The sequence below is a fragment of the Chroicocephalus ridibundus genome, chromosome 6 (assembly GCF_963924245.1).
Source record: "Chroicocephalus ridibundus chromosome 6, bChrRid1.1, whole genome shotgun sequence".
NCBI lineage: Eukaryota > Metazoa > Chordata > Aves > Charadriiformes > Laridae > Chroicocephalus > Chroicocephalus ridibundus.
The window spans coordinates 2,768,631-2,790,316 of record NC_086289.1 but is presented as its reverse complement, the minus strand read 5'-3'; the positions used below and the strand labels follow the sequence as shown (position 1 = coordinate 2,790,316).

At 47.5% G+C, this 21,686-nt stretch overlaps 1 protein-coding gene across 4 annotated transcripts in view; it reads left to right on the top strand.

Moving 5' to 3' along the window:
* Window positions 1–6,659: 6,659 nt before the first annotated feature.
* Window positions 6,660–21,686, top strand: part of PTPRE (protein tyrosine phosphatase receptor type E) — a 108,725-nt gene continuing 93,698 nt past the window's right edge. The window contains exon 1 of one of the 4 annotated variants that reach the window (XM_063338280.1): window positions 6,660–6,788. The gene's annotated coding sequence lies outside the window, so the exon portion shown is untranslated. Of the gene's footprint in view, window positions 6,789–21,091; window positions 21,226–21,686 lie in introns of those variants that run through there. The other 3 variants (XM_063338279.1, XM_063338282.1, XM_063338281.1) reach the window with 3 other exon arrangements.

Below are 21,686 nucleotides of genomic sequence, written 5' to 3'. Positions count from 1 at the left end.
CCAGCCAAACGGAAAAATCAGAGTCATTCGTTATGTATCAGATGGACAGCAGAGAGGTTTGGAATCCTTACTATATAAAATTACTTATCGCCTTGTATTTTTAAAGGTAGACTATGTGAGTATTTCACTTCTGTTTACATACACAAGTTAGTTTGCTTTAAGCAACCGGATATGTAAAAATATAAAATTAAAGCTTTTAATTGCAAACGTTTCAAATACACGTGTTTTTCTAGGTTACAAACGCATTCTTACATGTGAAAAAAATAATCACATGGTGGTTTGTTGCTTTGCCCACAGCTCCTGAGGGATGCCATGCCATCTCCTGAGGGATGCCGTCGTCACCTCCGGGCTGTAGTGGGCTGGGTCCTGGGGCTTGCTCCCAGCTCACTCGCAGGTAAGCGTGCTCGCCAGCAGCTGGGGAAACGCAAGGTGAAGCCACTGCAATTTATTTTCTGTTCTGCCCCAACCACAGATCACAGAGTCACAGAATGGTTTGGGTTGGAAGGGACCTTCAAGCCCACCCAGTGCCACCCCCCTGCCCTGGGCAGGGACACCTCCCACCAGCCCAGGTTGCTCCAAGCCCCGTCCAACCTGGCCTTGAACCCCTCCAGGGATGGGGCAGCCACAGCTGCTCTGGGCAACCTGGGCCAGGGGCTCACCGCCCCCACAGCAAACAATTTCTGCCTCACATCTCATCTCAATCTCCCCTCTTTCAGTGTAAAACCCTTCCCCCTCGTCCCATGGCTCCCCTCCCTGCTCCAGAGTCCCTCCCCAGCTTTCCTGGAGCCCCTTTAGGGACTGGAAGGCTGCTATAAAGTCCTCCCAGAGCCTTCTCTTCTCCAGGCTAAGAAGATGTTTTTTCAGGTGTTTAGTGATGTTTACTGATGGTTTAAAAAATTGCATATTTAATTAAAATATTTCAATTAAAAAACAATTGACAGGTGGCAAGATGATTTAGCAGAGTGGTTGGCAAACAGTTGTGCCGATATTTGTGATTTTCCTTGGACACTGGCTTGGTGGTACACCCTTGTATGTCACACAAAGCTGCCACATCCTCTTTATTTTCCATGTCTACTTGCAGAGGGGCTCAGCATCTGAGGTGGCAAGATCCTTGAGCTGCACTTGGCCCCAAAAGGAGTCAATAAATCTCCCCACGAGGCAGATGGATGCGCAGCACTGTAGGGTCAGGCCGTGCAATACCAACATTGCCTCTGCCTCTTCTAAGATGGATAAATTGTAATTCAAACGCATTGTTATAAATGTACAATAGAATACGAGATTGATTTTTTTTTCTCTGGTGGCTTTGCAGGCAGCATTCTGAGAGGTGGCAGAAATAGGGGTTTTTTTATGCCTTTTGGACGGGGTGAGGGAAATCGGATAAAGCATCATGAATTTTATTGTAGCTGGAGATGAAAAATTTGAAGCTCAACTGAACTGCAAAATTGTTGCAACAGCTGTTTGGGAAAGTGAGAGGGATGCGATCACAACGCTTTTTGTGTCTCCATACCTTGTGCGGTGGATTTGTACTACTCCATCTTCTGATTTCCTTCTTCTCTTGCTCTGACCTTTCTTCCAGCGCTATTGAAAAAACCCCCACCCAAACATGTTTTAAATGTTGTTTGGATTTCTTCCCAGAAAGTGACTAAATCTCCTCAGCCGAGAACTCCATTGCTAGATAGTTATTGATTTCCGAGCCCTGACGCGGGAGCGGATTGGGAAGTATTGGAGTGATGGCTGGAATACCGTGCTGCCCCCGCAGGGCAGCGTCCTCTCACGCGAGCAGTCAGCAGGAACAGCGGCTGGTGGGTTCCAGCTTGAAAGAAGAAAAGGTGGAAGATCCCAAAGCCACCCCACCGGTATCAAAGCAAACATGGTGAGCAAAACCCCCATATTAAACCGATTGCCTGCTGCGAGCGCATTCCTCAGTCCTACCACCTGAGCCTGAGCAAGCTTGCTGGTGTCTCTCCTGCTACCTTGAGGCACAGCCTGTGCTACTCCAGGATATTTTTACAATACACCTGTGTTTTGTACTCAGACACCTGAAAAGCTGATGGTTAAACATGCCTGATCTTGGTAGAGGAGGAAAAGCCTCGTTCAGCATCTCCTCCGCTTGCCACAGGTGCTCCTTGCCCAAACGAGAACGCCACTTGCCTTGCGTGAAGGCTGCAGGAACAGCCCTTTAAATTGCCTTTTCCCAAAGACTTTGAGATTAAGAAATTAGCCAGCATTAAGTTTTGATGAGAAATTAATTCTTCCATTGGAAAGTTTATCTCCTAAAACTTCTCACCCAACTCATGCCAAGGCAGGTGAAGGGGAGCCGGACTGCGGTAGCAGCTCACTGAGCGTCTGACTCCTCGCTCATCCCGTTTCTCTCCATTTCCATGTTGCAAAATGCTTGGGGGGTGTGTGAACAGAACAGCATAGGCCATTCTGGTAAAATAAGAAGTTTGAAAATAAAATTTTGAAAGCACAGAGACGTTCTTCCATTTTTCTTTAGCCCCGCAGGTCAGTGACTGCAGTCAACCAAACAGCTGAGCCTCACCAAAGCCTCTAACGCGTCCAAGGGTATCTTTTTTCCATACCTCAAAAGATGACTTGCAAAACTTTAATATAATGGGTTTAGGCATTAAAAATTTGCTGTCGTACCTGACTGAACAGTGCAAGTTGAGTGGTCGAGTAAGTTTATCGAAGAGCGGGGGGAAAAACCCTCCTGGCTTTGTAAGAAGCAGCAAATACGGCCCTTGTGATAATTTGGATTTAATAAAGTGTGGCTTTGAAGCTGCGTCAAGGTTTGTAACGTCTAGAACAAACCCTGGAGGTGGAGATGGAGAGAAGAGCTGGCAGGGCAGCCTTTCATTTATTGCAATTTCTGTAACAATTATAAAGATATGTAGTCTTGAATACTTAAATATATTCCTAGATACTCATAATTTTAGACTCCAAATGTAAAAATCTTAGACAAATACCTCCTTGAAGTCATTAAATTAGCTACCGCTGGGATGTTACATATTCTCATGCCTTTGCCCAATTATCTGTACTTTAAAGATTTTTTCCTGTATTTTTAGGCTGAGATACATTTGCAGTTACAGAAATCACGTGTCTCTATCTGTTATTTGCTGGGCTGCCTCGGATTTTTTGACTTCTTCAGTACGTTTACAATTTGTGTTCCAGTATATCAGGAGAGAGACAGACCTACCCTGCTGCTACCAAGGGCGTCGCGGCCATTTCGCATTTGGAAAATATTTGGAAAGCTTTTGTCTAAGTGAAGGAAAGTGGTAGGATCATACTCAGTATCGTGTATTTTAGTATGACTATAGATGTTCCTCCTCGCAATCCTTTATCTCAAGGCTGTGACCATGCATTATTGTCTTTTGGGCACTTTACAGAAAGCAGAAAACATAATTTTATCTTACTTGGTGCTATCAGGTTCACTGTCACGCTGGAATACCTGAAATAAATTTTTGGTGTTCAAGTATTGCCTATTTCCTACCATATATTTCTTGAGCTTGGAGCGGAGAAGATACTTTTCGTAACAGAGCGTAAGCAAAGTGACTGTAATTGCTCGTGGGAAAACTCCCACCACTTCTACCGGAATGATGTTACTTCCAGAGTGGGAAACAAGGGATGCAGGTGCTGGGTCCTGCCAGAAGCTGTCGGAGGTCCTGCAGCTCCTCCGGCAAATTGGAAGTAAGGGTGAAACGGCTGCCAAAGAGCTGACATTTCTGAGAACCTATTTGATTTGTGACGGAAAGAGGGGAAAAGACAGATGACCAGTGGACTGTGAGACGGACAAAGAAAAGCCGCTGTTTGAGCTCTACCGGGCTAAAGATGCAGACGTCTACCCGTTATTATCTTATTTTTGCTACAGCGTTTCAGTCTTCCAATTCCTCAAATTTATTTTCCAATGAAGCAAGTAAGCTCTGTCATTGTCGCTAAATTGCTTTGAATCCCACAGCGGCTTCGTTTTTCACCCTCTCCCCTTCCTTAACAGCATGAATTCTCTTCAGACCTTGTCTGGAGAGAACTAAAAACGGGGTTAAAGAGGCTCCGTTCTTCAGAGCCCCAGCTCCTAGACTTTGTGGAGCGCTAATCTAGTTTTTGGATAAAGCACTACACCAGGGAACATCATAGTACGTTGTTTTTCTCTAGCCAGCAACTGAAGACTAAAATCGGCCTCAGATCTACTCGCTCCCGGTGGCTCAAGCCCATTAGTGCATCTAAGACACAGCAGCTCCAGTGGAGGGTGCTGGAGCAAGGAAGATTGGTTGTAGTTTCTTTTATAACTTTATTTCACAATTGTACGATTTCTTTAGAGACTCCCCTTACCTACAGAAAATCCCTTCCCCCCAAATAATGTATTAATAACTGTAACATTCCTTTTCTTTGGTTCTTTGTACTACAACTTGAGCTTCACCATTCTCTCTCATGACTAATTTTGGAACCACAGTATAACAGAACTTTTAATTGCTGCGCTAATAGAAAATGTGGTAATTTTATCCAACACGTAGAATAATTCCATTTATTTTATTGCTTGGATATAAGCAGTCATTTAAATTAATATACCATTTCTTGCAAATGGTGAGTAGTGAGAAAATTGCTGACTTGCAGTCATTTGATCTACAAACACGTTCATTAAAATCCAACGCCTTCCTGGTACTGTGCCCATTTGCGCTGCCATGTCTGCTAGAAAAAATTTAGCGTTTTACTAAATTGCTGTTTCCTAGTCAACACGATGCCAAAGGGACATAATTAGGCTCTGATTAAGTTTTCTGCAGAAGACACAAATATTCGCAGATGTTCTAATATTTTGTTTCGATGGTCTTTTCATACAATCCCTAATTGTCTGACATCCTTTGGTACACTTAAAATAAATATGGCGGGCACGGATATGGGTTTTTGAAAGTGATATATATGCGAGGTCCTCCTGGAGGAGAGATTTCTTCAGCAGGGAGACTTTCTTCTTTTGGGAGAGGTGGTATCCTAGGGACTGGAGACACAAGAAAGCAAAATGTGCCTTCAGACTCCCTGATTCTCGCCTTTCCTTCAGTAATCCCCTCCTCCCTGTCCTACTTTTCAGCCTGACGTTTCTATTCTGGGTTTCACCGTCTTGATTCACCAGCCCTGGACAGCCCGAGCTGCTGCAGAGGTTTCTTGGAGGGGAAAGTGGGTGCAAAACACTTTGGACTTGTCCTTTCCACCCCAGCTCTGGCAGGTTGATAGTTGGGTGGGCAGGAAGGGGAAGGATCCCGGGAGGAACTCTCTGATCCCTCCATGCTCCATCACTCCCAGGGTCCTGGGAAAGCAGGATGCCCAACCTCGCGCTTGCTGCCCATGGAGCACTTGATGCCACTGAATGCCCGGCCCTCGTGCTCCCGTGCATCTTCAGCGCTGCCTCTGCGAAGTGCAGGAAGACACAAGGTACTTTCGACACGCCCCGATAGCAGGCCTGGCTGCTAGAATTTTGGCTGGTGTAGTAATTGTGACCGTGCCAGGCAGTGGACCCAAAGTCCTGCTTGAAACTTTGGTGTTAGCACACCGTAACTCACAGAATCATAGAATGGTTTGGGTTGGATGGGACCTTAAAGACCATCTAGTGCCACCCCCTGCCCTGGGCAGGGACACCTCCCACCAGCCCAGGTTGCTCCAAGCCCCGGCCAACCTGGCCTTGAACCCCTCCAGGGATGGGGCAGCCACAGCTGCTCTGGGCAACCTGGGCCAGGGGCTCACCACCCTCACAGCAAACAACTTCTGCCTCACATCTCATCTCAATCTCCCCTCTTGCAGTTTGAAACCCTTCCCCCTCATCCTATGGCTCCCCTCCCTGCTCCAGAGTCCCTCCCCAGCTTTCCTGGAGCCCCTTTAGGGACTGGAAGGGGGTTATAAGGTCTCTCTGGAGCCTTCTCTTCTCCAGGCTGAACAACCCCAGCTCTCTCAGCCTGTCCTCCCAGCAGAGGGGCTCCAGCCCTCCCAGCATCTCTGGGGCCTCCTCTGGCCCCGCTCCAACAGCTCTGTGTCCTTCTGCTGTTGGTGCCCCAGCGCTGGAGCCAGCGCTGCAGGGGGGTCTCACAGAGCGGAGCAGAGGGGCAGAATCCCCCCTGGCCCTGCTGCCCACGCTGCTGGGGATGAGCCCGGGCTGTGGGGGGGTTCTGGGCTGCCAGCGCACATTGCCAGCTCGTGTTGAGCTTCTCATCCTCCAACACCCCCAAGTCCTTCTCCTCAGGGCTGCTCTCCATCCATTCTCTGCCCAGCCTGGATTTGTGTTTAGGATTGCCCCGACCCACGTGCAGGACCTTGCCCTTGGCCTTGTTGAACTTCATGATGTTGGCATGGTCCCACCTCTGCGGCCTGTCCGTGTCCCTCTGGATGGCATCCCTCCTCTCCAGCGTGGGGGCCGCTCCACACAGCTCGGTGTCGTTGCCAAACTGCCTGGGGGTGCTGCGGCTCCTCATCCCCAGACCGAATCCTTTCAGCAGGAGGGAGCCCCGGTGATTAAGCACCCGCCGGTGCGCGGGTGAGCCCTGGGCGGGGGGGGGGTGTCCCCTCCGCGGGTCCCGGCCCCCCGCTCCGCTCCCGCCGCTGCCGATGCGGGCGGTGTCCGCCAGGCGGCTCCGCGCCGCCGCCGCGGGAGGAGGAGGAGGAGGAGGAGGAGGAGGCGGCGGCGAAGGGAAATTTCCTGCCTGGCTGCCGCCGCCTCTGCCCGCCGCCTGGGGCCGGAGACCGCCTGGGCGTCCCGCGGCCGGCCGCGCCCGCGGGGGCCCCGCGGAGCCGCCGCCGACGGAGCCGGCGAGGTGAGCGGAGCCCGGGACGGCGGAGGGACGGAGGGAGGGAAGGGGGAGAAGGAGAAGGAGGGAAGGACGGACCCGCCGGGCAGCGGGCTGGGGGCGGCGGGGATGCTGCGGCAGGTGCCGGCCGGGGTGGGGGTGGGGGTGGGGGGGGCCGGGGCGGGCTGCTCGCCGCGGGGCAACCTCGTGGCCGCCGGGCGCGGAGGGGCGGCCGGGCGATGCCCTCGGGTCCCCGCGGGAGACCGGGCCGTTCCCCCGAGTCCGCCTCGGGAAGCCACCGGCGTTTGCCTGCTCCTGCCCGCGGCCGCGCTGCCCTCCGGTCCCCCCCGGGCGGGCGGGGACACGCGCGTCCCCTTCTCGGCGGGATGCCCGCCCTCGGGAATCGCCCCCAGGGAGAGGCCGCGGGAGCCGAGAGGGCAGCGAGGACCTTCGGCTGTCCCCTCCCCGGGGGTTGTTACCCCAGGCTGGGTCTCTGGGCGATGGGAGGGAGCATTGGGGCCAGCGTCGCGCCCGGCTGGCAGCATCCCTGGTACCTCGCCTCCCAGCTGGGACGCGCCGAGTCTCGGCTGCCGGGAGCTTCCCCGGCCCCCAGGATGGGGCCAGAGTAGGAACTTCGGCTCTAAAAAGCCACTTATCTCCTTTCGGGGTCATCAACACCCTTTTCATCCTGCTCTTTCTGAGGTGAGCGGGGTTGTGGGTGTAATGCAGTGTTTGGACGAACAACAGAGGGGTGACATGGCTGTGTACGAACTCTCTTCCTCTCCTTTGGGCAGGATTAGCATTGTTTAAAACCCGTATGGCTTCCATTTGTGCTATTTATTGGTTTCCTATGATGTTGTCCAGTCGGTTCATGCTGCCGACAGCGCGGTGCCCCAGCAAACGCTGTGATTTGGCACCAAGTGGTGCCTGGAGGAAGGTGGTCACGGGGGGAACCGGCGTCGGTGCTGCCCGGGTGGCCTTGGTGTTCTCCAGAGGCCCTGTCCCTTTGGCAGAGCCGATGGGCACGGCCAGGCTCCGGGGAGCCCGGAGCCACTGACAAGGAAAGCGCCTGGGTGCGTGGAGGTAGGTGTAAATCCTGCAGCTCGTGAAAAACTTAATATTTTCCTTATATAGGCTGTCAGAGAGAAATCAGATGAGGCTTTCATGGAAAAAATCAAATGTATTATTTCTAAAACCAAAGGTATTGTGTTTTTTCCCCCCCCCGTTGCTTACAGTTTTGCTTAAAATAGTGGGAAAAATAACGACGAACCTCACAAAGATAACAAAAAGACAACTTTTAATTGTCTCCAGCTGTTGGATTGTTTTTGCACTTTAATTGTGGGTTGTAGAAAGGGTTAATGGATATCTGCTGTGAGACTGAACAGTGTTTTTTAATTGGGAAAGGGTGTGTCTCTTTTTTCTTTTTTTTTTTTTTTTTTTTTTTTTTTTTTTCAGTTTTTCTGTGAGGTTCCTCTCCTTGTGGCTTATTTCCATGGAGCGAGGTGATTTGCTGTGTGTTCAGCTGCCTGGCTTCTAAACCACTGCCCGTGCCTGATTTCTACAGGGTAGAGGCCGCTGAGTTAAAAGAAATGACATCGCTTGTCAGGCTTTTTCTTTCCCTAAGATTTTATAAGCTCTATGAGAAAACTTGGAAAGTAGAAATAAAGAGGCTGAGAATTGAAAAATATTTATTATGTGCGCGTCAATCTCGGCTTCTGTAATTGTTGTGCTTTGGGGCCTGTAAAAACAAATAAAGAAAGTCGCTTTTGATGAAAATTAATGACATTCAGCTGGAAACTTGATGACAAGCGGGGGGTAACGGTCTGTAATTAGTGTCAGTGGTGCTGGGGGCTTGTGGGGCAGCCTGCCTCTGCTCTGTGCCCCCAGAGGGATGGGGGTAAGGATGGAGGTGGGACAAGCGAGGCTGTCCCACCTCCCTGCCACCCGGCTGAGGTCTCGGGGCCGTGCTGGCGGGGATGCCAACATCACCTACGGGAGCTCTACGCGACGGGGAGTGGAGGGAGTTAAGCTAAAAACGTTTGTTTTCTCAAGGGACAAAAATCAGGTGTTCTAGAAACGTGGGAGAAGAAGGGATAGAATATAACGCGAGGAACAAAATGGTGTGGGTGTCGTGTTTGATTGCTTTAATTTGCTCTGACTTTGCTGACAAATAGAAGAATTACACCAGAGCTGTGTCACACCAGCCATCCTTGCTGGCTGTGCTTTGGCTAACGTACTCTGTTCCTTAAATGCATTTAATATATTCTTCCAAGTGAAAAATGAAAACTGAATTTAACTGAAAAGCTTCCCGTGCCCTGGATCCCTTTAATAAACCCAGGCATCTTCGCATACCTCAAATCAGTGAGATGCTGCCGTTTGGACTACAGTAATTTATCCTCAGCCTGTGAGGTGCAGGTGCAAAGATGATAATTTTGGCACACTTGGGTCCTAGTTCGCTTTTGTATCTTGCCTCCTTTCCCCTTTTCCACTTCATGTTTATGTTTATCTATCTGTTATCTAGCGCAATCAGGTTTTTCCAGCTGTACGAGCGAAGGGCTCTCTGCCAGAACAGCTGTCTTGAATCCCTTTTTTTCTTGGTCTTATTTTTCTTCTTCCGCCCCCCCGTTGCATTCCCAGATTATACGGCCTGGGCGATGTCGGAAATGCACTGTGTGGGCTGAAATTATGGGAAGCTGGAAAGTGATGGTTTGAGGTCTATGTAAGACCTTCCTCTTCCAGGCGGGTTCTCGTGAGGCCGAAGCAGGGCATAAGTAGAGCCGTGGTCCTCATGCGGGAAGGAGGGTGACAGCAGTGGCTTACGGGGATCTTGAAGTTTGTCTTTTCTTGGCGTCATTCTCATAGGACGGTGTGTGCTTTGTTATAGCAAAACCTGCTCTCATCGTTTGTTGATTGCAAGGCACCTGCCTCACGCTGTGGCCGCTGTGTGCTTTTTTGATTCTTCTGTATGACACGTTGTGTCATAAGTTGGTCATTATTTTTTTGAGCCATTGAGTTATGGACCAAAGCTGCGGAGCTGTGTTATTGACTGAACCAGTTTTAAAGTATGTTACAGGAACACTTCCACCGGTGTACTTGGTGACCTTTTCCTCTTTCATTTAAGAGGTTACGTGAAGAAAAATAGGTGGATGTGGGTTGACAAACTGCAAAGTGGAAAAGAGCTGTAGGAAATCTGCAGTGCAATGTTGCCTGGTCACAGCTGTCCTTGGTGTCTTCTGAGAAGTCAGCCACGCACGTTATCAGTAAAGTGCTTATATACTTCTTTACTTCTTCATGTTTGATGATGTCCTGTGAATGTGTTCACCAAGATTTTGGAACAGGTCAGTCATACTGTAGCAAAGAACAAGAGCTGAGGCAAGTGACCATAGGAAGTTCCATCTCAACATGAGGAGGAACTTCTTTCCTTTGAGGGTGGCAGAGCCCTGGCACAGGCTGCCCAGAGAGGTGTGGAGTCTCCGTCTCTGGAGACATTCCAAACCTGCCTGGATGCGTTCCTGTGCCACCTGCTCTGGGTGACCCTGCTCTGGCAGGGGGTTGGAGGGGATGATCTCCAGAGGTCCCTGCCAACCCCTGCCAGTCTGTGATTCTGTGAAGTGCTGAATGGTGTGTAGGGTGAAAACCAGAAAGATCAAAAGGAATACTGGATGCTTGCCTTACTGATATGAACACAGTCCACCCTGCTCACTGAAGGAGTGGGAGGTTCTGCAGGAGAAATTGTTCAATTATATGGAGAACCTGAGGATTATGTTTGTACGTCCTTTGAATGATATTGTCATTTTGTGAATGTGATATTGTATTTCAATCTCTGTTTCCAAAATACTCTTCAGCAGAGATTTATGGCAGGGCTTAGCACGAGGTGGAAATCCTGTGGCTGAAGGTTGTATCAGAGCACTTGAAGGCCATCAGCAATGAATGAAGATGCTTTAGTGGAAAAAAATTGCCTTTATATAGAAACATTAAGGGGAATGACTCTGTATCTGGAAGTACTCTGAAAATTTCTCAGCAAAAGCAGTTGGCAATAAAACAGATGTTTTTGCTAGAAGATGCTATTCCGTCAGCGTCAGGGGGTCGGTAAGAAGGAACCGTCTCAGGGGTGGTGGCTGGTCTCTGCATGGAGCAGAGGTGGGGGCAGTGTGGGCTCTTGTTCCTGCCCAGAGGATGCGGGAAGCAGCAGCGACCTGTCTTCCGCGGGACAAACCCGTGAGCTGAGGACCATGCCATAAAACCTCTGGTTTTGGGAGGATGATGCTGAGGGGAGACCTTCTCGCTCTCTACAACTACCTGAAATGAGCTTGTAGAGAGGTGGGGGTCAGTCTCTTCTCCCAAGTAAGGCGATGGGACAAGAGGAAACGGCCTCAAGTTGCGCCAGGGGAGGTTTAGACTGGAGATTAGGAAAAATTTCTTCACCGAAAGGGTTATCAAGCATTGGAACAGACTGCCCAGGGCAGTGGTGGAATCACCATCCCCGGAGGTACATAAACGATGGGGAGATGTGGTGCTGAGGGACATGGCTTAGTGGTGGTTTTGGCAGTGTTGGGTTAACGGTTGGACTTGATAATTTTAAAGGTCCCTTCCAACCTAGACCACTCTATGCTGGCATTTTAATTTCTGTATAAAATGTAGCAATTAAGGGCAAGGTGAGGAGATTGCTGAGTATACAGGTGCATCCTTGAGTTTACTGAAAGGCGTAAAGGGCTCTTAAGAGTTTTGTCTGGGTTAGCAAGAGTGCTGCGTTCAAAGCAGAGGGAGAGAGGCATAAGAAATCGCTGCCTGTTTAAAATGGAAGGTCTGTTACTGTAATCATCGTGTTCGAGTTTAGAGATAACCAACACAGTTTAGCTGATCCTGGAATGTAATCCCTATGCTGCATTTCAGAGAAATACTTGTTGTTTTGTTTGTTTGTTTTTTTTTTTTTTTAAATTAGTATATAAATAGTGTAGTCAGAACAGGGCAACGCGGCGTTCCTGGTGAATAACGTCTGCAAACTGAAGCTTTGGCACTTGCTCCACATCCAGCGCATACTGGGATGCTGCGGTTTTCCAGACGGGCATCCCTGGCACCTGGGAAGCAGCAGCGGAGGAGCCAAACCTGGGGGCTGCCGCCGTGATGCCTGCGGTGAGCAGGGCTTTGTTTCTTGATAGGCATTTCATTATTGATCTCTGGATACAATATTAATGAAAGCACGATCCCTCTGTAACCCAAAATGTAATTTGGTGCCCCATAATCGAAAGTATTGTAAATTGAGTTGATACATTATTAAAGAGTTCTGAATTGCGTGTTCTTTGTGGAGCACCGTTTATGGGCACCCTGTATGTGATGCTCGTTTTATGGGCTGGGAGCTGTCTTTGGGAACGATTCAGATATTGCTTTAACTGATTTGCGATGTGATGCAGCAGAACTCAAGCTGAATGAAAAGTGGCTGTAGCCACCAGGCTGCTCTGCGCAGGGTTGTTGGTTTTGGGTTTGTTTTTTTTTTTTGCATCCTTTTAAACTGTAATCTTACCTCTTTTACCCATTGCCTCTGCCCTTCTGCACAAGGATTCATCCAGGAGTAGTCTTTGTCCTGTCTGATAACAATGTGTATTGTATAATCCCAAATGCTGTACGGGTTAATGTTTAAATTTTAAAAAGTGCCTGTATTTATTCCAAATTTTTTGCTGAAATGTAGATATCTTTTAAATATATACATACAACAGACCAGAAAACTTGTGTAAGCTAGAGCTGAAATGAGATACTGATAAGACTGAGATTAGGAGAAACTCAGCAGCAGCAATTTATTGAAGTATTTGTACAGGATTTATTTTTTGAGTTATTCACCACATCGAACGTGTTTTTAAGGCATGTGCACAGCGTTGTGCTTTTTAATTCAGTCAACTTACTGCAGGTGTAATAATTCCATCAGCGATATCCTTTTGCCTGCCAAAATCCTCTGCGTTGTCTGCAGAGGATGCCTTTGGGAAACGGAAGAATAGATGGGAGATCCTCTTACTGATAGGAGAGGGTGATGCTGTTGGACTGTAGTTTGATTGCAGTGTGCTTAGATTTTTTTTATTTTTTTTTTTTCTTCCAAAGTAAGCCAGCAAAGTGAGGCGGCAAAGGAAAAAGAGCTTCTCGCAGAGATCTGGTGCTCGCCCAGGCAGAAGTGATGTATCTGTGTTCAAAGGCGTTTCCTGGCTAAGGGAAGAAATAAAACTGGAAATAAATTTGTTGAGGTAGTTTGATGCTTGCAATGACAGCTTATTGGACCTGGGAAATGTGGCCCAACTCAGTCGTGGGTTTTTCTACCCATGCTTTTACCCCCTCTTCAAAAGGAAAAAGTGCTCAGTCCTGAACACTTTGGTTATCCGAGATTTTGTTTTTCTAATGTAAAGTAATAATTTTCAGTAAGAAAGAGAGATCCAAGCAGGTAAAACCAAAAACCAGAGCTGCAAATCAGGTAGAGGCGTGATGATATACAACTTAAAAAAAAACCCAAAACAATCCAGGAGGGATGTAAGTGGGAGTTTTTGGATTATTGCTGTTGAGAAGAGGCAGGTGTTTCACGCGGGACGGGAGCCAGGATGCCCCCGCAGCTGGACGGAGCTGGAGCAATCGCGCTGCCCTTCGCTGAAGAGAACGCACACAAACAAGGATGCAGCAACATCAAGAATCAGCAGGAAGAATGCAGTCTCGAAAAGGCTTTGGGTCAATAGTGTTATGATTTGTTAAGAAAAAGCAAATAGCAGGAGATTTACAAGGGAAGCAAGCGCGAAGTGTGTTACTCATCTGACTTTAAAAAGATCAGGACAAAATAATTAGATAAGCTGGAGGATTAACTCTTCTGCCAAAGCCAGGGAATTAGATGAACTGAGAGGTCTCCTCCTGCTTGTAGGTTTTGTGGCTCCGGAGGCATTATAAAACAACGCGGAATTAAATATGCGACTACATGTTCATGATGAGCTCTTACTCTCTTGAGACCAATGGGTTTCAGGTTTCCTGATGGTTGGTTTTTTTCTTTAATTGTTGTGGTTCTTCAGTTTTCTTCCTCTTCAGTAAAATCGATACCTCTTTCATCTGAAATAACCTTTAAAGCAAGCTTAGAGAAAATGGAGCGCTGCTGTAGTTCATGACGGTGCCCCTTGCAAGGGACTGACCGAAGACCAGCAGAGTTGGTTATGGGCCAGCATAGACAAAGGCTGAGATGAAGTACGGGAGCACGATGCTTTTAAACAGCGCTTTCCTGTGGACATGGTGTAACGTGGATCGTAAGGAGGACAGAACGGTTTGGTTGTTCGTATAGAGCTAGTACTTCCCCGGCCTGCGGTCTGGCCACCCAAAGGTCACGGTGCCCCATGGTCTACTGGTGTCCTGTCTGTGTACGCTCAAGGGTGGGACCGCGCTCCGTGAGGTTCATGCTACGCCTTCCTTTATCTTGGAATTCGGTCCCAGAATTTGTTACCTCCCTTGTTTTTTTTAATTAAAATTTTTATCAGCAACGCTCTTCGATCAATGAGAGAAAAAAGCCTGTGTAGTCACGACTTGAAGCCAACGATGAGAATTTGTGGTTGAAGACCCTCGTGTTGTCAGTGTATTTGATAGAGGATCCGTCAATATTTCCTTATCAAGAGCTGTAATTCTTCAGCTTCAGAGCAGTTTTCACTGCTGCATGGGATGCATTTTAATTTGTTTCTTAGAGGGGCAATTCCCTTTTCAGCCAACCTTTCTGTCTTTTAATTTAGTTTTGGTATAATGTGGCAATTTGTAAGCGCATCTGTGTGTAAAATCTGCAAAGAATTTACCATACCTTATTAAGATACTTTCTTGTCTGATCGGCCTGACTGGTCCTAGGTCTGCTCTCGCTCCTGGTGCGCTTCAGTTGCAATTTGTAGACTTCCAACGCGGTAACGGCGAGAACCTTTCAAAGTGTACTTAAAATTATGCTTTTTCTTAACAGGTTTTATTGCTGAACATGCCGATTTCTTTACCTGTAGCTGTTTCTCAAATGATTTCCAAACTAGTTGTGCAAATTAAAGAATAAATAAGCAAACAAAACCAATCTTTGTCCAATACAACTGTATCTATTAATCCTTCACCTTGCTTGCTGTTTCTTCTAGTAAATTCCATTTTTATTGTCTTTTGCCCTTTAATCTTGTTGTCTTTGCTGTTCATCCTTTGATTTTTTTTTTTTTTTAATTTTTTTTTTTGCTTTCCTAGCCTTAGTTTGTGCTGTAATGTGCTGCACATTGCTTGGGCTACGGTGCCGTGCCTTTCCATGAGTAGTAGCCTATTGATTTAAACCGGCTACGAATAAGGTTTGTATCCCGTGTTCTACGGGTTTAGACGTCTCTGGTACTTCCTGAGTTTTTTAATTTACATTTGAGTTTTGTGAATGCGTTCGGTCATACTGTCCAATGCCACTTTAATTACTCAACAATATTAATTTATCTGCTCCCTGTCTTCCTACCAATCTGCTACAATTGGGCAAAGTTTGCAAGAGCAAGATTGTGGTAAAATATCTTTCGTATTGCAGAAGAAAAGCCAAGTTAAAATGATATATGCTTTTCCTGTTAAATACAGGGATGAGTTTAAATGGATTCACATTATCATTTTGTTTGCAGTTGTCAAAAGCTCATTAATTTGAAGTCAAACTACCTAGCTTGCTGCTTCAAATTGCTTTTAAATTACACACGTGCTGATCAATCTTGAAAAGCCGAATTAAAAACTCGGCCGAGGGCACGTTTCAAGGCCACAGATACAACACTTAATTCTAATCTGTTTTTTCCCAGGCTAACCTCCCACCTCCAGCACCTCGCCGGTTCCCGGCAGAACTGGGAGGAGAGGAAGTTTCAGCAACTTAAATATTTCTGGGAAGGCGGGGAGGAAAGGAAGAGGTGGAAACGGGGAACTATATTTAAATAATGACCTATTTGCATTACTTCGTTTAAACTGTTGGAAACAAACTTAGGAAGGCGTGGCGTTGAGATATTGGTGCTATCATAACGTGTGATTTATTTATTTTTTTCTTTTTTTTCCCGAGGAGATTTGCTCCCACTCCATGGTAAGTCCCTCTCTGTTTCACCCGAGCACAGCGTAGCGTGACCGGGGATACAGAATGATGTGCAGGAGAGCCCTTAGCAGTCAGATTCCTTACTTTTTCCTTTTTTACTATCTTTAACCAGCAAACTGCAGAAGTTATTTAGAAGTTATGTGTACGTGCGGCTTGATAGAGTTGTAATTTTTTCTGAAAAAGCTTGAGAACTGCTCTAGATAAACTATTTGCCCTTGGAATTTGGCCTCATTTACCAAGATCTTCAGAGGAAGAAACCTGAATAATTACCGAACTCTCTGTAAACAGTGTTTTACATTTCCAAAGGCCCTTGGTTAGCAGTTTATTCATTGAAATGAAAGCTTAATGCCTTCCAAAAGAGACTTCAAATTTCGCTTAGCGTAGCTCTGCGTGCAGTTAACATCTCCAGGCTCAGTTCTGCCAGGCTGCTGCTGTCCCATCAACAGGGCTGCACGCTGCTTTTTCCTCCAGTAAGGTTATATTAAATGTGATTTCTATTTAAATATAAAAAGAAAAAGTAGCAGGTTAACTGTGCACAGTATCTTCTAGAATTTTTTTTTTTTTTTTTTGGTGCTCAGTCTCTCCTCATCTACCAGGCTCTTTCCTATCACTTTTAGCAGCTGTAATGTCTATATTCCTGATGTTGGTTTTGCTTACAAAAAAAAAAAAAAATGGGAAAAAAAATTGGTAGTGACTGAGCTTCCGTGGCATCTGTATCCTAGAAGGAGAGAAAGCCAGCGTGAAGGAACTGCGGGCAAAGTTTGAAACAGCTTGCACCGTACTGTTCCCTGATAATATCCCGACTTCTTTGGGGCATTACGCTTTCTGACTGATATTTCGCTGCAAGTGATATTTTCGAGCTGTCAGCCTCTGTGGGAAACGGAGGTACCTCCTGTTCCTCTTTGGGGACTGGGTAAGAGAGAAGTGAAACCCGGGGGCCGTCGGGAGGAGGAGCGCGCAGAGCCTGGGGATGGCGGCCGGTTTATCCCCAGCCTGCCCCTCTCATCCATGCGGCTCTCATGGCTTAAGTAACTCAGACTATGCAGGATGCTTTGGTGCTGAAGATGTTCTTTACGAACAGTTATGCTCTGTGTGCTTCTAGTGAAATTGGACTTAAAGGTGGCTGGCCATGAAATGCCGAAAGGAGGAAAAAAAGGTGATGTTAGGAAATTCCCTCTGGGGGAGGGCTGTGATTTTTATTTCTTTACAAGAGAATGAGATTGAGATGAACGATGTGCAGTGCTTGTGCTTCCAGCAGTAGATTAGCAAAAGAAAAATCCTCTGGTTTTTGAGGTGGTGCATTTATTTACCTTCGCCCTTGGGGCAAGGTAGGACGCACAAGCGACTTGGTATTTTTGGAGAAAAAGCTCATCTTGGATTTCTCGGCGGATGGATAGATAAGAATCCTCTGTTCCCATCCAGCCTGACTCTGGTCTGCCGAGATTTGTCCCCTCCAGAGAGAAACTGTCCAGCCCCTTCCGAGCGATGTGGTGTGACTCGGGGCCAGACCATCCCCGAGCTTCGGTCCCCAGGGCACCTCCGTCCGAAGGCTGTGCTGCCGCCCCGCGGGACGCTGCCATCGCTGGGAGCTGTAATCGGAACCAGCTCCGGAGCGTGGGAAAGGAAGGAACTATCCTGCCGGATGGCGGTTTGCAGAAATATGCCCAGCTGTCGAGGGGCCGGGGGGGAAGAAGCGGGGTTTTGTCAAGTTTTCAGCTAGAAATGCATTCACAGCTGCGTACCGGTTTTTGGAGGTTTGTTATACGCTTTTATTTCTTGCCTTCATACCCAAATTTCTATCTATTTTGAACTCCTTAAGTTTAATGACCTCTACAAAACATAGTCTCCTTCTTCAAGACTTCCAGGCTCTCCTCTTACAGCTGGACATGAAGCCGTTGCACTGTGCTGTTTTACAGCCTCGTATCTACCCAACAGGGCTTTGGCCAGCTTTTAACATCTTAAATGATGATGTTATTATGCAGAGCTGTGTTCAAGGGGTGGTGGATTTCTGCTTATTCCATTCACGTACTGCTCAAGGTGCAGTAATGTTACTCACAGCGTTGGTGGCAGGCTCTGCCCGTGCTCCGTCCCGCTGCTCTCAACCCTGCTTGTATGTGAGTAATTAATATCCGCATCACTGATTGGATCCATCAGGCTTGGTTTTTCTTAAGCAAAATATGTTTCTGAAGCCGTCCGTGACCCAGATGCGTGACAGTTGCTTCCCCAAAATACGTGTGCTCTGCCTGGGCATGAAGAGCTGCGTTCTCATCCTCATCCCTGGGCTTTCACCCCTGATGCGAAACCCCATAATAACCCTTGCGTGGCTAATAACGGAAACACCGTCTTTGTGACAAACACAAAGAAAGGGCCTGACGTGGTTCAAGTGGTTTTCAGGGATCTGGGCTGTATTACAGAAAATAGCGTATCCTCATTTACTGCTCTCTGTGGGTGTGTTTTATTAGGGCCATAATATAGAGGCTGACGACTCAAGGTCAGTGGGACAGGCAGACTGGTTGGGACGCGTCAATAGATATCTATTAGTAAAATTTGTGGTAGGATCACTTTGAAGATACTCCTTTTATAAAAGTACATTTATGGAAAATGCTTGTATTGTATTTCGCTTTTAAAAACACTTAAAACCCCAAACCTAAAAGGCTTGTCCTGCAAAGAATGGTGTGCCCCTTTGATGGTACTTTAATGCTTGGGTTCATATGCCCCCTTATTAAGAGGATGGACAAATTGAAGTTCGGTGGAGAGTAGGTGCTGTATCGCAGCTCCTCGCGTGTGGAACATCGCAGTTAAAACTGGAGCTGGGATATCCTGCCTTCCTCCCAATAGCTGCATTATCATAGAATCATAGAACCATAGGGTTGGAAGGGGCCTCTGGAGATCATCCCCTCCAACCCCCGGCCAGAGCAGGGTCACCCAGAGCAGGTGGCACAGGAACGCGTCCAGGCGGGGTTGGAATGTCTCCAGAGACGGAGACTCCACACCTCTCTGGGCAGCCTGTGCCAGGGCTCTGCCACCCTCACAGGAAAGAAGTTCCTCCTCATGTTTAGGTGGAACTTCCTATGCTCAAGTTTGTGCCCGTTACCTCTAGTCCTGTCACTGGGCGCCACTGGGAAGAGCCTGGCCCCATCCTCCTGACACCCACCCTTGAAGTATTTATAAGCGTTGATAAGATCCCCCCTCAGTCGTCTTTTTTCCAGACTGAAGAGACCCAAATCCCTCAGCCTTTCTTCATAAGAGAGGTGTTCCAGTCCCCTCATCTTCTTGGTAGCCCTTTGCTGTCCCCTCTCCAGCAGTTCCCTGTCCTTCTTGAACCGGGGAGCCCAGAACTGGACACAGCACTCCAGGTGCGGCCTCACCAAGGCAGAGTAGAGGGGGAGGATGACCTCCCTCCACCTGCTGGCCATGCTCTTCTTGATGCACCCCAGGGTGCCATTGGCCTTCTTGGCCACAAGGGCACGTTGCACATTATTCCCATGGCAAGGAGGGTGCAATGTGCTCTGCAGCCTCTCAGGGTGATGGTCCTCTTGGCCAGCGTGTGGGTGGGAACTTGTATTATTTTTCCCTGTTTGGGAGCAGGTCCAGGGTCCAGCTGGTGCGGGGGTGGTGGGAGGCTGTGCCCCCCCAGCTTCTGGCAGAGCGGGCTCAGCCCTCGGGCTGCCTTGCCGCCGTCGTTCGCTGTTTGCACGCACACAGCGCTGTATTTATCTCTCTGAGAAATGGGTGTTCACGCTGGTTGTGTTTTAACGCTACTGCTTTTGCCATGATCGGAATGGAAACTTGATGGTTGGGTCAGTTTTCAAACCCGTATCTGTGTATGAGGCCTGCTGCTCTCGATACACTTATCAGCCCCAAATGTCCTCCTTAATACTGTGTTTTTCCAAGATTAATTTAACGTATTCATGTGTTTTCAAAGGCAAATTATTTGTGAATGTCACATAATTAAAGGCTCTAGGAGCCTAGATACGTGGCTATTTTAAGTATTACTGTGAATGTGAAAACTTGTGTTTCCCAGTTTATAAACTTGGGTATGTGCGCTCCCCAGCGCTGTGCCCCTACACGAGCAGGCTGGTCTGCTTAACCTGTCTTCAGTTGTTAGAGGGGACCTTCTGCAGGGATAATTCGGACAACCTGTGGGCTTCTGCCCTGTGCTGAGGGCACTTCCCGTCGTGAGACGCTTGTCCTACCTTGTCCCTCTCTCTGATGAGGGAAGGGAGCATTAACTGGTTGAGTTCCATTGTTGGGTAATGTACATTTTATATATCTATTTATGCCTATACCTATATAGAGATTGATTCTTACCACTAAAAGAAACTTACCAAAGCCAACAGAACAAGACTAAAATATTTTAAATGTGCCATTTCTAGTATGCGAATAACAATGATAACCCGATTAAAATATTGGTAGGCAAAGCACATGGACAGTGTGAGTGGGAATAAAGCAAGGTGTGATCTTAAGATTTGATTTGAAGCCAAACTTCAGCCTGTTGATGTTTAGTTTCCAGGGGTGGAGGGGGCTTATGTCAGGAAACAGGGCTGTTTGGGGAGAGGCAAGACGAAGAGAACATAATGTGAATTTTAGGGAGGGCTGTGGTGATACCTGGGCCGAGTGGCAGATGGGGGAGGATATGAAAAACCCCCAGAAAGAGCAGGGTGTGATGGGTGGACGCGGGCTTGTGAGTTCTGGGCTCTGCTGGTCATCGCCCTCTTGGTGTAGCTAGGTGTAGGATAGGCGTCGCAGCTGGTGAGGGCAACGGGCTCTCCTGTTTCTGCTTTGAATGACAACCGGGATCCAGAAAACACGTTGCAAATGTATCCTTTCGTGCATTAAAGTCTTTGTTATAAAAATTATTTTTATAGCAAGGTCTGCCCTCGTGTTTTAATGAATTGAATCTGGCTGTGCTGTAGCTTTCACTTAGGTAAGCACACTTCCCAATTGCCTCGCGTTTCAAGACGCTCCCTGGCTTTGATGGCAGTTATTGACACTTGCTTCAAAATGCAAGAATGAAATGGAAAAGCTGAAGTTTTTGAGAAAACGTTGTATTTCTTGAGTATTTTTCAGCGGAGGCGATACGAGCACATCTGTTGATGCTGCCGGGTAGGCTGCTGCTCAGCCCTGACGCGAGGCGCCACAGACGCCCATTGTGTCGGGCGGCAGGAGCGGCTCTGGAGCTGGCTCGTCACACAGCGCCCAACACTGCGGCTATTCACGGCCTCCCCTTCAAGGGGCTGACAGCAATCCTCATCCCTCCATAGAAACTAGAATTCTCCTCTGGGATAGAAGCAACAAAGCTCCAGGGGGAAAATGACCGCGTTGAGCACGGGTTTGATTCATCCTGTCAACGGCAAGGCAGGAGCGTAAGGAGAAACCTTCTTCCCTCGGCCAAGGCAGGTGGTATCAGCTCAGGGGTTACGGCTGTGTTTTATATAAATTTATCTTTCTCACAAGTGATGTTTGTGGGTTTTTTTGTTTTTTTTTTTGTTTTAAATCTCATTAGGTCAAATCAAAAGGGCACGATGCTTTCCTTAAAGATTCCTTGTAGTACTGGTCTTTTTCAAAATTTATTTATTTGATTTTTTTTTTCCTTAAACTACTGTATTGATTATATGTGTATTGATGGATGGTATCTATGGAATATAAATGCAGCTTCAAAATACTGCTGTGATCTCCGGTAGAAGGAAAGGGGAACCTTTGCGGGTAGTTTCAGCGTCTAAAAATCAATAGTAAGAAATGATACAGCGTGTAAACATCGGGAGTACTCCCGCATTTGCTGGGAATTGCTGGCATGCTGGAATTTGCCGCTTAGGAATTCACAGCAGTTGAGCAGGAGCTAATAAATTTTCAGAAGTATT